At 32.9% G+C, this 18,049-nt stretch overlaps 1 protein-coding gene across 1 annotated transcript in view; it reads right to left on the reverse strand.

Annotated features, from left to right (window-relative positions):
- The window catches only part of LOC123556484 (WD repeat-containing protein 49-like), a 106,626-nt gene extending 89,071 nt beyond the window's left edge, over nucleotides 1-17,555 (reverse strand). Inside the window, exon 1 of the mRNA XM_053542709.1 lies at nucleotides 17,551-17,555. The gene's annotated coding sequence lies outside the window, so the exon portion shown is untranslated. The remainder of the gene's footprint in view (nucleotides 1-17,550) is intronic.
- Between the last annotated feature and the right edge of the window lie 494 nt (nucleotides 17,556-18,049).

The raw sequence follows: 18,049 nt of genomic DNA on the forward strand, positions 1-18,049 counted from the left end.
CAAGAAGATTTTAAAAGCTTTTCCCTATATGAACCATGTGACCCCCGGGGGCGGGGCCATATTTGATCCTAGGGGGATAATTTGAACAAACTTGGTAGAGAACCACTAGATGATGCTACATAACAAATATCAAAGCCCTAGCTTTGTGGTTTGGACAAGAAGATATTCAAATTTTTTCATATATAAGTCTATATAAACCATGTAGTACCCCCAGGCGGGGCCATATTTGACCCTAGGGGATAATTTGAACACTCTTATGAAGAAGACCACTAGATGATGTCACATGCAAATATCAAAGCCCTAGGCCCTGTGGTTTTGGACAAGAGGTTTTTCCAAGCTTTTCCCTATATAAGTCTATATAAAACATGTGACCCCGGGGCGGGGCCATATTTGACCCCAGGGATATAATTTGAATTACCTTGGTAGAGGACCACTAGATGATGCTTCATACCAAATATCAAAGCCCTAGGCTCTGTGGTTTTGGACAAGAAGATTTTCAAAAAATTTCCCTATATAAATCTTTGTAAATTATAAAAATAAACAAAGAGTCATAACTCACTTAATAATTGTTGAACCAGTCTGATTTTCAGGGGGACACAACTGGAGTACCAATACATCATTCTGACAAAGTTTGGTCAAAATCCCCCCCCCCCCTTCCAGTAGTTTCTAAGGAGATGCGATATCGAGAAATTGTTAACGGACGGACGGACCACGGACGCAGAGTGATTTGAATAGCCCACCATCTGATGATGGTGGGCTAACAAAACACCCAGCACATGTAAAGGCAATCTTTCAAAATCTTTCAATCTGTAAAATAGTACATTTATTTCAGTCACATTAAAACGAATTTTCCTCATATATGTTTAGGGCAAAGACTGTCTTGCTCAAATGTGTTCCCTCGTTAAATAAAATGCTTAACATCATCGTCGTCATCATCATCATTTTTATCATATTGGCTGACAAATGCTTATAAAATCTCTGAGTTCCTTGAAAATGGCATCAATAAAATAATTACCATGCAACATGTCGTGTGCATGAACTCTTATGATCACGATATGTTCCTGATTAACAATCCATGATTTTATACACGTACCTTCGCCTGAGGTTCCATCAATCAGCGGTACTAGTATCTGAATAAAAGAATTTATAACTGTCGCTGAAAAATCAAAATATGCTTTCATGTGCCAACAAGAATGTTGCAACTTTCACTACAAAATGAAATAAAAGCAAAGGGTAGAGGAACAAACATGGCAAAATATCACCGGTTACATCTTCATACATAAATATGGTCAGACGAAATAAAAAAGATAAACTGCTTTCTTTTCACATTATTGGTTTTATATATCATTTTGAGCGTCACACTCACTAACTCATAGCCTCCTCAAGTACCATTTGCACAATATTTCAATGATTGGTAGTAAAGTTTTGGCATTTTAAATCTCTACACTATATCTTTCATTCCAATTTTAGGTTTTTCAAGATATCTAAAATGAGCTATTTACTTTTCACTTGAATTGTTTTATTTTCTTTCTTGTTTGACCGTCTTGGCAAATACCATTTGCATATTGTTTTCTTTTGATCTTTACTTTCTTTCAGTCGTTCTCGTGTCTTCGTGAATTTATGCCTGCTCCTTTACCTTCTTTCATTGCTAACTTTTCCATTAGATGTTTTGTGATACAGTTATTTACTTCTTTGACATTAAACTATTCAAGATGCATTTTCCGGATACATTAGCTTCTGCATAAAACTTAGCAGCACTGTCGGTTTTCTATTTTCAAGTATTTCTGCATCTGTCTTCTGTTTACTCAGAGATCTATTTCCTCTCCGTTTAGTTTAAATTGTGGTTTATGTATATACCCTTTTGTTATCTTTGTCTGCCCTTTTGTTCTTTTCAAGTTATGCTAAGTTCAAATATTTGTAGGTTTAACATGTCCTATTGTCTTATCCCCTCTATAAAATAATAACAAAATCATGGTCCTTTGTCACTTGTATACTAGTTTAACCACCCACATCCTGCAGTTGTGCTTCAGACTTGTGTAAGTTAAATGCAATCAGTGGTCCACTTAATGAATTGTCTTATTCTGATGTACATATTAGATGTTCTCATCACAGACCGCCTAAACCGTCTGAGCTATATCTATGGTGACTGACGACAACGTCGTTGTGACAAGATTTTCATTTGTAACTACAAAGTGTTTATGATTGGGTGTCAAAAGTAATATTAGATAATAATATGCTCTTTCTTACGCACTGTCGCCGCACGAACATACTGTGACAACAATGACACCTAGTTCTTTTTTAGGAATTTGTCAGACTGTCTGTGTTATATTTTCCTTTATTCTATAAAAAAAACACGTGTCAGTGCATTTAATAGGAATATTAATAACTGTAGTATCCTCACTTTAACAATTAGATTGAAAATGTACATTATACAGAAGAACAAATCTTTCAAATTTTGAAATTTAAAAACAGTTTGTCTGAAATGTGTAAATAACTGAAACCGCGAGTATTAATATACGATATAAAGCAAGATTCCTCAGGACTAGTATATTATATAAAATTAGACGACCGAGGACAAATATATGGCATAAAACTAGACGCAAGTACAAAAATATATTATATAAAACTGGACACTTGAGTACTATTGTACGATAAAAAAAACTTGACGTCTGTGGACTATTATATGGTATAAAACTAGATGCCTGTTGACTATTATATGGTATAAAACTAGACGTCTGTGGACTTTTATATGGTATAAAACTAGACGTCTGTGGACTATTATATAGTATAAAACTAGATGCCTGTGGATTATTATATGGTATAAAACTAGACGTCTGTGGACTTTTATATGGTATAAAACTAGACGTCTGTGGACTATTATATGGTATAAAACTAGACGCCTGTGGACTATTATATGGTATAAAACTAGACGTCTGTGGATTATTATATGGTATAAAACTAGACGTCTGTGGACTATGATATGATATAAAACTAGACGTCTGCTGTAAAACGTTTCATTTAAAAAGCTGAAAATGGGAAATGTTGAATTAGGATAGTAAAACTCAACATATATTTAAAAAAAGTGCACTTTTGAGAACTATGACAGTGGGAGTAGCGGAGAAAAGGCAATACAATTCGATTACCTTTATTTAAGAAAGCAGCTTCAGGGTAATACGAGAAAAATGGAACTTTCGTTTCGTCTGTTTCAATATTGTCTTCAGAGTCTTTACATGCAATTCATTAAAGCAATTTAGTAATGTTCGATGTTATTGTATGCTATACTTGATTCGAAAGAATGAGTTGTAAAGTCTAACATAGGCAATGTACCAGTATAACAATGAATAATAAAATTAAAAGAAATCCTTACAATGTAATAAAATAGAGATATTCATTATTTCCCAAAAGGATATTCCATTATTGGAAAGAAATATGAAAGCCCAGAAAGCAGAAATAACGAAATAATTACTAGTTTCACGTTCACAAGAATGGTTATTATTCCTGCCATTGCACCTGCTTACATGCATGCATGCACCTGAAAGTAACGATTTATTTTCACCTATGACTGACCAAGTATAAAAGATTAGAGCGCATAAATATCAATTTGATTTAATTATTTCTAATTTGATTATAAGTGTATTATCTTTCAAGAGACAGTTTAATATTTCAAACAGGTATAATGCCTGTGACAACGTTCTGCAAACTATCTGTTAACAAACTGTATTATACCACATGGATTAAGATCTGGAGGTTAATGTAAAATGTAGTGGATACAATTGTCGTTGCGCTTTCCTTGAAATTCCATCGTTTCTTCTAGTTGTGACGTAGCTACTCATAAGGCACACTCATGAGGCACATTAAAATAAGTTATTAATTAATTTAATTTATAAAAGACTGAAACAGTGTCACAGTAAAACAGACTTGATATTGCCTGTTCAAATGACTTCATCACTCAATGGTTGATAAAGTTGTGATCTGCGATTAGCTTCGTTCATTTATCGACCAGTCATTGCTTCAGTGACATAGCAAGATGAACAAGGCACATTAAGATGAAATATTCACTTAATTTAACTAGAGCTATCACTAAAGGTGAATATACCCCCGCATGCACTGACACAGTATTTGACGCACACAAGATTGCATAATTATGTGGACTGTATGTATATAGACTGTATGTATACAGTATAGTAACAAAAAACAAAGTCCCATAACTATGCAGAATATTTCTCTAAAAGAACGTAACATGCAACATGCACAACTAGGGTTGGTACTGATCACTTGTGTGAAGTTTCATTAGATTGTGTGCAAGGGTTCGGAAGATTAGGCGCGCACAAGATTGCATATGCAGACTGTATGTACATAGTATGTTAACAAGAAACAAAGTCCCATAACTCTGCAATTTTTGTTGTTGAAAGAACCTAACATGCCCCATGCACAACTACTGTTGTTACTGATCACTTGTGTGAAGTTTGATTAAATTGTGTCAAGGGGATGAGGAGAGATGGTGCGCACATGATTGTGTCTATGTATATAGTATAGCAACAAAAAAACAAAGTCCCGTTACTCTGCAAATTGGTTTTCTGAAAGAACCTAACATGTCCCATGCACAACTACTGTTGTTACTGATCACTTGTGTGAAATTTCATTAAATTGTGTCAAGGGGGTAAGGAGAGATGGTGCGCACAAGATTCTGTCTACGGACAGACAGACAGACAACCTGAAACCAGTATACACCCCTTACAACTTTGTTGTCGGGGGGTACAATAAAAACTGAAATATTTTAATGCTAAAAGTTGCATGACTTACACTATGATTAATGAAGGTACTATACATCACTAATCGCAACTTGATCGAAAGGTCTAAATATTACACAAAACTACTAGTACTTTGTTCTGGACAAATGTATTCCGACCAAATTGACATGGGCTTATAAAACCGAAAAAACTTAAATTTCGTATCATATGCACTAAATAGTCAAACGCAATATGTATTGACACAGTACTATCTGACCGACTTTTACTAAATGTGATTGACTAATTTTTTAACGTCGCTATTCAAATATTGGGAAAAAAAAGATTTTATCGAACTATTTCCTTATGGTCTTGTGTCTTTAATGTCACTATATGTCCCGCCATAAGTTCTATCTGTAGAAATTGCTGAACTTGGGATATTTCGGATAGAAAATTGTTACCACAGTATTCCAAATTTAGCACTGAGTGACACGCGTTTGATAATATGAAGTTGAAACAGTAATGGAAAAGACCACGTTTACTGACCTTACTATATATTCTACACCGCCTCAGCTCAGCTGGCAAAAAACAATAACGAACACTTAAAATTATGGTATTCTATGATGCATTACTACCGAGTTTCCAATAAAGTGCGATACCGATATTTCATAATCACTGTCGGCAATATGACATTTGCAAAACTGATGTGGTGTTCTGACAGTATCACATGTTATAATATTGATATATTAAATGCTTCAAGTCAAAAACATTACGAAGAAAAGAAAAGAAGATATTTTTTTAATAATTTCCTACTTTGGCTGCCTTGTGTTGTTGTATTAACACACATTTCATTGATGACACCATTGTGGTTTAAAGTTGTCAAAATATTCGAGGTTTTGTAGAAAGCTGAACATTAGAAGCTAACTAAGTGGAAACATACTGTGTTCTGTTTGAAATGAGCACGAACAAAAATGAGCACAAAGAGACTGTATTATCAGATGTTTGTGAATATTTTTATTGCTGTAACATTTTATTACAGTGTGAACAAGATTATATCTTTATGTAAATCATACAAACGACAATAACATAATTATACGTGTATACAAGATTACTATAATGCTTAATTTTGTCACGTGTTAAAATAATTATAAAACATTATACACAACGTAGCAAGATTAATGCCAATTCAGTATTGAGTAGAGAAATACTTCAAAGATTTTCAGACCTATGTAAAGGGAGTATGCGAGAATCGGTAAAGGATCCTGAAAAGAAATAATTGAAAACTACAAAACAGCACAACACATTAAAGAAATAATCGACTAGACGCTTATACACCATCGCTGTTTTTCCTACATAACTAATTAGAATAAAACTTCAAGTTCAACGCTACTGAATCAGCAAAAAAAATGGTGTAAAACATTACATTACTACACAAATTAGTTTTCTGCAGCGAAACCATCTCCAAGGATTTTCAAAAATGTGCTGAGTATATGGACAAAGATATCAGATAGCAAATTAATCGTTTAGGTAGAAAACGTGTTATAATGTCAAGAGTCAAGAAAGTGTTTCCGAGAAAGATCTGATTTGAGTGTTTTTTGTCTTCCAAAGAAACATTTTTTGCATTGCAACCTGTTAGATTATTATGTAAAATGTCGAACCATTGTGCAAAGTTTTCAAACGAATTCCTGTGCACAGATAACACGGATATGTTGACGTTATTGTCTGTTTCACGCGTTTTATCCCCTCTTTACAATTACGACCACTTTCACAAATGTATCAGGACTTTAAATCTATTTCTCTCAAACGTCTGTCAATAATATGTCAGCAGTTATTTCGGGTAATGTTAATTACTTTTAAAGCATTATTCTAAATACTATCATATTGCAAGTCATGAAAACTATATCGATTATTCCGAAGACTGTATTGAAAAGACAACCAAAATAGTAAAAGATATCCTAATTGAAAACGTCTGCATTTTGAATACTATCAATGTGGGAATCAAAAACGGATCTTTGATCTTTTTCAAATATCGTTCATCAAACTTTCTCTGAAGATACTTTGTTACAGAATGTTTTCAAGTTTGAAGTCAAACAAACTGATAATAGGGTTACACGTGCTGTTTAAATCAAGCTGATCTCGTGCAAACTAGGCATTTAGATTCATAATATATATAACCTATATTTTCTGTTTTTAAAGTAAATTATCTTGATTGTTTTCTTTTAATTTTGCGGTTACCGATCAATGCTACGAAACTATATTAAAGTACTTGTACTTTCTCATTTTTATTTTATGTAGGGTATAAAAATTTGACCTTATTTTACGATGATTTCGTATAAGGTCTTCCTAAGCTAACTGTTGTTTAATGTAAATCGTCTGTAGGATAGCTAGTCTTATTTTTTTATTTTCGACAAGGCTTGGCATCCCTATTATAGTACAAACTATAATGTTCTATGTATTTTATGTATTTATATAACTAACGTGGTGTTTTTTGTTGTTGTTTTTTCCTAAGCTAACTGTTGTTTAATGTAAATCGTCTGTAGGATAGCTAGTCTTATATTTTTATTTTCGACAAGGCTTGGCATCCCTATTATAGTACAAACTATAATGTTCTATGTATTTTATGTATTTATATAACTAACGTGGTGTTTTTGTTTTTGTTTTGTTTTTGTCCAAATTGGTTTCAAATGTGTCACATAATAACGATTTAAACTGATTGAGAAACTACTTTTTTGTAATTGGTTTACCAGTCTCGTTATTATACTGCTTTCTGGTAAACATTAAACGCAAAGGTGAAAGGTAGACATCCTAAGATCGATGGAAAGTCAATATTTTCAAAATGCATTCTTCTATGACATTATTTGGTAACTTTTTGCTTCTTTTTACCAGCCTTCTCCGGGTACATACTTACCTCATCTAATGGGGTGTCATTTAAAACGCAGTGTCGGTTTTGCTAGTTCTTATATTATGTTATACGTACGTGTCATTGTATATTTCTTTTGTACACTGTCCGCTGTTGTATTTGTGCCTATATATGTCATTATGGGCTTTTTAGCCTACTTGATTGTAATAGAAATGTCTGTCTGTCTGTCATAATAGATATAGCTAAAGCTGACCGTATTGAAAATTTAAAGCAACAGAAAAACACCGATTATTCGAAAGGTATAGAATTCGATATGACAATTTACGACAGTACTTAGAAAATAGACATAATTTTGAGACAGAAGCTGATGGTGCAAAACCCGACCAACATAACCAGTACACGAGAAAGCTGTATCTAACGTAAACAAGATGGTATGAAGATGCAAAGCAGATATCTAAATTTCGCTGGTCATCTGGGACAATTCACACATTTAGAAAATTGAAAATAACATAATTATTATATCTTTACACAAGGCTAGTAATAACAATCGGGCAAAATAATTAAAGTGTACAGAGTTGCTAAAATATTCATGTTTTGTATGTGGTCAGAATAGTATATGCTTTGTAGCCTCCTTAACTGTAAACTGTTGTTATGTCCTGATAAACCAAGAAAACACTACTGTTTGAAACTATCAAAAATCTTTCAATAGAGAGTATCTGCACTCAGGTATATCTATTTCTGCGGAAATTTTCATCATAAAATTAAACATAAAATTACATTATAAACAAACCATCGTTACGTTTCTTTATAGTTAATTCACTGAAATGTAAATTAAGAGAACTTTAATTACATTAAAAGAAACTCCACGGAAGTTCTACATACCACTTGTCGCTGATAAAGGAAAGACAATTTATACTGTTTAAACATTTTTCATGAAACTACACAAATATCGACAGTAAATAACTTGTATTAGACTTCTAGATGTTGACCTTAAAACAATGCAAAATGCGACATTTCGTTACTACAATATGTATTGATGATATAAATACTTTAAAGTGACATCAGATTTTGAAGTCAACAGTAAATTTACAAGGTCTACAGATAAGAATAAAAACTTCGCTATTTATCAAAAACAAAACAAAATAAAGTTGAATAACTAACTATACCCGCTCTGAATTCGTTGAACAATAATATAAAACTAGAGTGAAAACGATTTAGACAGAAAGATAATGATTTTTGTTGATTTACTGATTTACTTAACCTACGTGTGGAACATCACAAAATGTTTTTAAGTTCATAAAAGTAGGAATTACGATGCCATGAACTTCTGAAAACTATCCACTTTGATATCTGAACAGGACTTGAAATTACCTCAATGTCGTAAATAAATATTTCCAAGGAAACGAAAACAGATTCCTTTTAAATGCATAATGTTTTCTGACAGATTTGAAGAATTTACTACGACTAGAGGAAGGCTTCTGTGATGAGTCAAGAGCATTAGATACAATGCAAACCAGGTTCTCAATACAACTTCTTGCAGGTGACATATTTTACGAGAACGGAAGTCTATCTACTTTACTATAGTTTGGTGCACGACCAAAGTTTTATTTATTAATAATAAGAAACAAAAGAAAATGTATGCGTTATCTGCAGAAATACACAATATCAAAAATAATTAAGAAACTGTAAACTTAATTTTGGTAGCATCCGAAACAGTCAAAAACTTCTTGATAAAAAGATTTCAGCTAATGCCATGTTATTATATAACCGTAGCCGTCATTTAAGGCGAACAAGATCATCGAAGACAAGATGGTTGTAATTTCATGTACAGGTCTTTCTTAATCTCTAGTTACTGGTAGCGTGTATGTTCATTTTATGGAGTCTCTCCATTGTAACCATATCGTATGTATACTTCTTATAGTTCCCTACCATTGGTCTATCCAGGTTCAATCAACACTCGATTATCTGCAATATCATAGTCTTGGCTTTCATCTGACAAATCACTGATTTGTTGAATTACTTTTTCATGGCTCTTGTGAACTTTCTCCAAATATAACTCTGCATAAGAACGCCATATTTCACAGTTTAGTAATACTTGCAATAAAGTGTTTGGACACGTTTTAAACCTTTACATCTTCAGTTCATTATAAAACCGTCAAGATTACAGACAATCGCTTTATCTAAGTACAAAGAGGCATTTTACAAAAAGTGCATCCGACTTCTCATGGCTGAGGAACTTTTGTTCTCTTTTCGATACGTTAGACAGTCAATACCAAAGATGAAATAAATGATAAAGTTATGTTAAAGGGTATTTAGTGGTCCCCGGATTATCGTTTCACAATGATGAGCTGTTATATAAGCACACTAACAAATACTAAAAGTTGCTTATTCTGCTGGATTCAGATGCGTGTATAATTAGATATTCTCATATGAGCCTGTCATATAAAAACCAAAACAAAGTGACTATTGCACCAGCATGTATAACCAACCCACTATCCGCGCAGTCTGGTCAGGATCCATGCTGTTCGCTTACAGTTTCTCCAATTCCAATAGGCTTTAAAAGCGAACAGCATGGAGCCTGACCAGACTGCGCGGATGCGCAGGCTGGTCTCGATCCATGCTGGTCGCACACACACTATGTTGGTTTTCTCATGGCACGGCTCATATTAATAAAGTCTAAGAATTCATTTAAACAAAGTAAACTATTACACGTCTTCAGCATGTTTTAACAAAACGCCTATTACATGATTTTGAAACACGTTCTCTTTATAATTATGTAAATTTTGTTTCTGTGATTAACATGGAAACGGAAAATTAAAAGTTCTATTTTCTACCGAGTTCTATCGATTGACTACTAGCATCTGGATAACAGATGTATTCTTAATGCAAATGAGCAAACAGCAGTCGTGATTTTGCAATGCAATAAATAAAATATTCTAGCTATTAGTGATTAGATCTGTAAATAGTATCCCAACTGTTAAAAGTAAATATGTCTGTTGTTTAAACATAATCTAATTACATCTTCGGGCATGGTACAAGTATTACAGATGTGAAAAGCTTTATGAATATGTAAATTTGTTTTAGTGATCTAACAGAGAGAATTAGTCTTTCTAGACTATGATATACTAGCATGATTACAATGTTTTTAATGAAATGAGAAACTACAGTCGTATTTTGCCATGATAAATTTTACATATAGTACTGTGTAACCAATTTAAAATAAATATGCTTTTGTTTACTTAATTGAATTTTGTGCAAAATAAGGGTGGAAAAAGCTTTATTGATCATGATGCTAGTCTGTCTACCGAGTATTAAATGCAGTCTGTAGAAGGCACGAACAAACACGATTTTTTTATCTTATGTGTGACAATATTATCCAGAAAGCTTTTGTATTACAGCTGACAGATCTATTGTCTTCAAATAAAACATTGGTCCACTTCTCAGAATAGCTCTACTGAAAAAAAATCATGTTATGTTTTTGTACCTTTCTTTAAATATCTGTAATATCATAGTTTTAACTTTCATCTGACAATGCATTGATTTATTGATATTAATCTATCGTTGATTTATCTAGCGTTTATCTCTATTTTCATCCTATTTTAGCAAAAGGGCAAAGCACAATATTTCAATGACTGGTAAAGTTTTTGGTCCCTTTTAATCTCTGTAATATTTCTATCACTCAAATGTCGTCGGAAATGAACTGTTTACTTTTCACTTGATTTGTTTCCTTTAGCTGTCTAACCGAGTGTCTTACTCATAGCTTCGTCAAGTACCATTTGCACATTCTTGTTTGTGCTAACGCCTTTGGTTTCTTTTTTTCCCCGTTTCGTTAAAAAAACTGCGCCTGTATTTCATGTACTGCTACCTGATCTTCTAATTACCATAAACTCTCTTCTAGGTTTGTCCCTTTAACATGAAAACTACTAGTACAAAAGTTTGCTCAGATGTTTTAGATTCTTTTTTGACCTGGAAGCAATGGTGATTTTCCAGCATTGAAATATCATGTTACAGTCTCTCGATTCGGTATTTCTGATGTATTTTTATGGGTGGCACATTTTACGTTCTTTACACAAGTTGTCTAAAACTTTTCCTGGCTGCCTCTATGGTGGCTATGACATCAACCGAATTTTCATATTTAGCTATAAATTAGTGGGTGTAGAAAAAGAATTAAGATAAAATCGGTTATTTTAACACAAGTATGTGTCTGTAAAAGCGTACAGTCAATGGTGGTACCTAGTGTTGTTTAGAATTTGTCAAACTGACTGTGCGGGCTACTGCACTTCTTATATATTCTATTACACAATACATTGTGCATTGAAAAGAACGATTATGTAATACATCATCCGTATCACTTTTACAATAAGACTGCGGAGGAGAAATGAATCGGGAAGCAGAATTAGCGAAATAATTGCAAATGTAGTGTTCACATGAACGGTTATTATTCTTGAAAAATTCACCTGCTTTTCATTTTTGCCTGGGTAAACAAAACTGATTAATGAATAGAAAATGATCAAATATACATGAATGCCCTTGACAGTAACGATTTATTATCATGTATGAATGGCTTCGTATAAAAGACTAGAGCTCATTTGGTAAATATCAGTTTAATTATGATCGCATCAACTTTCAAGAATTGTTCGGAAAATAAATACTAATGTTTCAAACAGGTATTAGGCATGATACAAGATTTTGAAAACTATTTGTTAACGAACTGTAATGATTGCAAGAATTATTCCGCATGGATTAAGATCAGGACATTTAAGCAATATGTAGTGGATCCAATCACCTTTGCACTTTCCTTGAATTTCCATATTTTCCTGTGGTTGTGTTGAAGATACTAAGGCACATTTAAACAAGTTACTGAGGTATGATTTCTACATCAAACTCATCTGAACATTGCTATATATGCTAGTCATGGGTTTCAGGCCCTTTTAAAGCAAAACGTTTTATATAGACATCAGAAGAACCAATAACTCTCTCATGTGTATGTCAGAAATTCTTTCATTTGGTAGCATACCATACATTAATGTGTGCATATAAATGAATTATTGTGAATTATTAACTGTTTTATCACAACTGAACACTTTCATGTATCCAAGGGGATCTAGGAAAATAACCTTGGCTGCCTAATTATATCAAAGATGGTTATTCAATGCAATTTTGCTGTAAATAAAAATAATAAGGTACTTCTTCGTAATAAAATTCACTATTGCTAATGAATTGTTATCTTTCAACTGCACTGAACATACAGCCAACATTTTATATTACTTTTTAATTAAGAAATGCAAATCAGGTGCCCGCTCGTGCCTACAGTAATGCACGGATGGACACCTGGAGTCTTCTTCCACCATCAAAAGCTGGAAAGTCAACAAATGATCTGAAATAGTGTCGATGCAATGTTACACCCACAACAACAACAACAAATAAATAAAATAGTGTGTTTCACAGAAGTATCCTTTTCAAAATGGAAAGAAACACCATGCGTTTAATTGTTTCAAGGACTTAAGCTTGAAACAATAATTTTGTAATATTATATGTATGTTACACTCGTTTTTTCTGTTATACGTAAATATTCTTTGTACGTCTGTGATAATGTAATGGACTGCCAGCATTAGAAAACCGCGTTCCTTAGTATCATACAAAGTCTTTATGAAATATTTGCTCTTTACACTTTACAAGTTCTATTGCACTTCTTACATTCCGTTGTCCACTCCAAATTTACCCTGCGGTATGTTATTAATTCAAATATGTACGTAGAGTATCACGAATGCAACAGACTATCATTCTATGAAACCTAAAGAAAACCAGACACTTTTGTCAAAACTAAAATACTTTCATTTTGTTCAAGAAAGCTTTGGACCATGTTTTAAGTTAACACAGTCTGAACATATAAAAGCTGTTCAAGTTTGAATCAATTCATTAAGCTGACGTGATAATTCATAATAATGAATCTGCCGTTCTTGGATGTAAAATAAATCTATGGGACGATCAGCTTGAAGCAATGGAAGCAAACAAGCCGAATAATAGCAGGAAGGTTACGAGAATGCAACACATACTAGCACCGGCTTAGACGGGATTTTGTCATTATACAATATCTAATGATCTCAATGATTCCAAAGGACCAGAAATAATATAATTGAGTCCTAGTAATTGGTCATACTTTACAGCCGCCACATGGTACAAGACTGCTCTTGTGAACGTTAAACAAATCTTTTAGAAAATTTAGAAGCACAGAACACAAAGCAGCTGATCTTCTCAATTTCAAAAAAATTCTTTGAACAGCTTCTTACTGTACATAACATATTGCACCTAGCATTTTCTCTTTATAAAGCAGCTTCTGGCCGGTTAATTCACAGCATGGAACATACTGTGCATGATGTTTGATTTTGCAATAAACAGAGAAAACATACTTAAAAGTTCAGTGTAATGCTGCAATTGTCTTTAGAAGGAATATGCGTATGTAAATGGGTTTGTCGTTTTTAGATGCAATGCAAGGGTTTGATTCACCGAGGCAACATAAAAATTGTCAATATGTAAAGTTCTGTAAATGCCTTTGTCAACATACTGGCTAAAGTGACTCAATGAGTTATTAAAAGCTTGGACAACCCTCCAACTTTTTATCAAAAATCATTTCAATTTGTTGCAGGTGTTTTCATTATAGTTTAAATTTCAATTTCCTTCAATCGCGCGGAGACGAATGAGTTCAGATTTTTATACGGATAGTACATAGTGGTTCTTACCTGAAATTCTAAATATCAATTCACAATATAACCATGAAAAAGAAAGAAAAAATATAATTAACAGTCATACATATATGACATAGTATTCTATTTTGTTTCACTCTTGAATGCCGTGTTGCATTGTTGTAACTGTAGACTGCATGGCTCGACAATGTAGGGACACATGCAACTGCAAATGCATATTGCCATTTGCTTTGAAGTATTTATCGATTAATGCAGGTGGTAAAATATTCCGAATAATAAAAGAATCTGTAATAATGAATATCTCATATTTCATGTATTGCTTGTCTTTAGTATTTGGAAGCAAGCTAAACATTAAAGAGATTCGTCAACAGAATGAATGTAGGTTTCATGCCATAAATACTACCTGTCTCGCCATTACATTAATTATTTAATTTCAATCCTGGAATTGCTACTGAATGCCCAGTACTGAAGTTGCTGAGCATTGCATTTCTCAGATTGCAAAATTGATATCACAGATTCGTGCCTTCATAGGACAGATACTGTTTAATCAACTTGTCGTTTTTGTCAATACATTACCTCTGCTGTTTTATATCAAAGCGAGCTTAAATATTTGATGTTATGAAAGATGATTACAAGTAACAGCGTTGTTATTATAATTGTGTGGGTAATTTGGATTTTGATTTTAAATATTTTCATACTACAAATGAGACAGTTTTTCGACTTCATTTTGTTCAGCGATCATGTCAAAGTGATGGGTTTTATATTAGCTGTAGAGTGTTCCCTCACGTTTAAGGTCCATAAAGTATTAAAGTGTTTAAAAACAACCATAAATTAACGTAATTAATTGTCATGGGCGCTCGTAGGTCTCTTCCCCATGTTATACTCACAGGAAAACATGAGATGTAACTGAAATAGACATGTAACTGTCCAACAGAACCCCTTGACACGACTTTTGGTGTAGTACACAAATAGCAAACATGATGAATACAATAAATTAGAGTTATGCGGACGATCAAAACAAATCAACATGCAATCGTTTGAATAATGCATTTGATTTCATTCACTTTGTTATATCGACAACTAAGACCATATGTGTACGTTTTCATGATGATGATAATAACAATAATAATGATAATAATAATAATAATAATAATTTTATGATGATGATGATGATGATGATGATGATGATGATAACAATAATGAAAAGAAAGTAATAATGATAGTAATGATATCAATGATAATAACTTTTCTATATTATGTTCATATTTTAAAATGTTGTGCCATCAGTAGATTACAAAAAAAACAACAACAAAAAGCACAAAGATTAAATGGTATGTATTTTTGGTTGGAATGATATACCATGTATCAAGCCCATATTAGGAGAGACTAAGTCAGTCAACGGTCCATTCTACCTTAGTTAGTGCACTATAATGGCATTTTCCGAATACATTATTAAAGCACTTACTTTGCTTCTATCTTTTTTTACTAACTGTAATTTTCTCCTGCAACTAGATTTAGTAAACTATATGTTTGTGGTGAATTGGTGTTATTTATGAAAAGAAATACTTGCTTTATAATAATCTTAAAATTTATTTACACGTTTTGTTATCTACTCCAAACTCATTGAAGTGCGTGTGAGTTTCGCGCAAATAGAAACTTATGGCTGACTTTTGCATTTCAATCTTATATCTACGGACAGGACATAGACGTCGTCCGCCTTAAAACAACATTATACCACATCCTTTGGATATTATTAGTGTGTGTATTCATACACAGAATTTTATAGGATAGCGGAAGATACTGAAGAACTACCAATTCGGAGACAGGTTCTAAATAAAAAGGCTTACAACTTCCTACTCAAGTTTGTACTATTGTTTAAATAATTGCAATTATGTCAATAAATATTGTTTAAATCAACCACCAATTCAAACTTCTCTCCTTAAAGGTAATTTTGAGATCAGGTTGGCTTTTTTTCTAATTTCTTACAAACTCGACTTAGGAACAGACAGTAACTATACTATATATTACGTGGTACCTTAAAACGTCCTTCAAGAAATTGATAGAAGACAGTTCATTAAATATCACGACTGTTTGAAAGCAAAAAAATGCATGCAAATAAATAGTGTTACAACACATAATTTTCAAATTTATAACTGTTATTATTCAGTATTTATAAACACTCAACAGTACCCTGTTTTACAAGGACACTCAATCAACATGCAGTGTAAACAAACGCATTTGCCATCTATACCTGTCTTCTTATAATGTAAACAAACGCATAACAATCATAAGACAGATGTCTGTAAAGAACAGTAGTATGAAGCTTTAAGTCAAAGCAGTGTCAGATTTACGTAACAATACTACACGTCGATACATTAATGTCTTTCACACGTTATGAATAATTTTAATATGAATATACTTAATAATACAATGTAAATATAAATCGCAAGGAAGTTAAATTACTACGGTTTTTCATTTTTGCCCCCTTCACGGCTTAATTCGTCTGTCGCCCTGGTCGTCTATATAAACAAGCTACCGTCTGATTGAGACCCAATAGCCAAGGAAGTATTGATACGAAACCAATGATAGAAATACAGAAGTAAAAATGCGGTAATTTACGGTGTTCTATATATATAAGGGTCATCGTTATTTCGCCCTTCCGTCCTGTATATCCGTATAGTATAGCTCCGAATTCGTGCATTTATTTAGTATTCTGTCAATGGTTCTAAAAATTGGGATATACCGTTTCTTTCATTCACATCAAAGTACGTTGCCAGATTTAAATGCATGCTTTCTGCATTATTAACCCCTTAGATTTCCTGCATTTGGCAACTATATAGAATATACAATCAACAATAACATAACCTAAACATATTTATCAATTGAAGCAGTGCATGTCACCAATTACAAAAGTCTACCCATGGAAAACTTACAACTGGAAGAGTAAAGGTTACTCGGTGTGAAGAAAATCTGAATCACCCTCTTGCCCATTACAATATGTCCTTGCTGCCTTAAAAAATGTGGCTGACAAACATAACATACCAAACGAAATGCTACACAAACAGCAATAAAGTGAAATATTTCCTTAAAAAGGACAAGAAAAATGCTGCAGATCAAACGATATAGAACATCCAGTTTAATAACAGGCAGTAATTTACAATGGACAATGTATGGTATGACACAGTCTTACCGAGTTTCCAATAAAGTGAGATAACGATATTTCATAATCACTGTCGGTAATATTCATTTACAAAATTGATGAGACATTCCGACAGTATCACATGTTATAATATTGATATATGAAATGCTTCCAGGGCAACACATTACAGGGAATTAGCGAAGAAGAAAGAATGTTTCTATAATAATTTGCTATTTTGACACTCTAGTGTTGTCATATTAACACACATTTCATTGATGACACCGCCGTGGTTAAAGTTGTCAAAATATTGGAGGTTTTATAGAAAGCTAGCCATTGAGAGCTAATTAAGTGGAAACATACTGTGTTCTCATTGAAATGAGCACGTTTACATTCTATTAACTGGTGTTTATGAATCTTTTTATTGCTGTAAAATTAGTAAATAACATTTTATGACAGTGTAAACATGATTATGATCGATATATTAATCATACAAACGGTAGTAAAATATACGTGCAGGGTATCTTGAATTTTTGTTAAATCAAATATTATTGTAACTTAAATGATTGATTTTGGCACATGTTAAAATGATTGTAAAAAGTTACACAAAACGTCATAACCC

The sequence above is a fragment of the Mercenaria mercenaria genome, chromosome 5, assembly GCF_021730395.1.
Source record: "Mercenaria mercenaria strain notata chromosome 5, MADL_Memer_1, whole genome shotgun sequence".
In the NCBI taxonomy this organism is placed as follows: domain Eukaryota; kingdom Metazoa; phylum Mollusca; class Bivalvia; order Venerida; family Veneridae; genus Mercenaria; species Mercenaria mercenaria.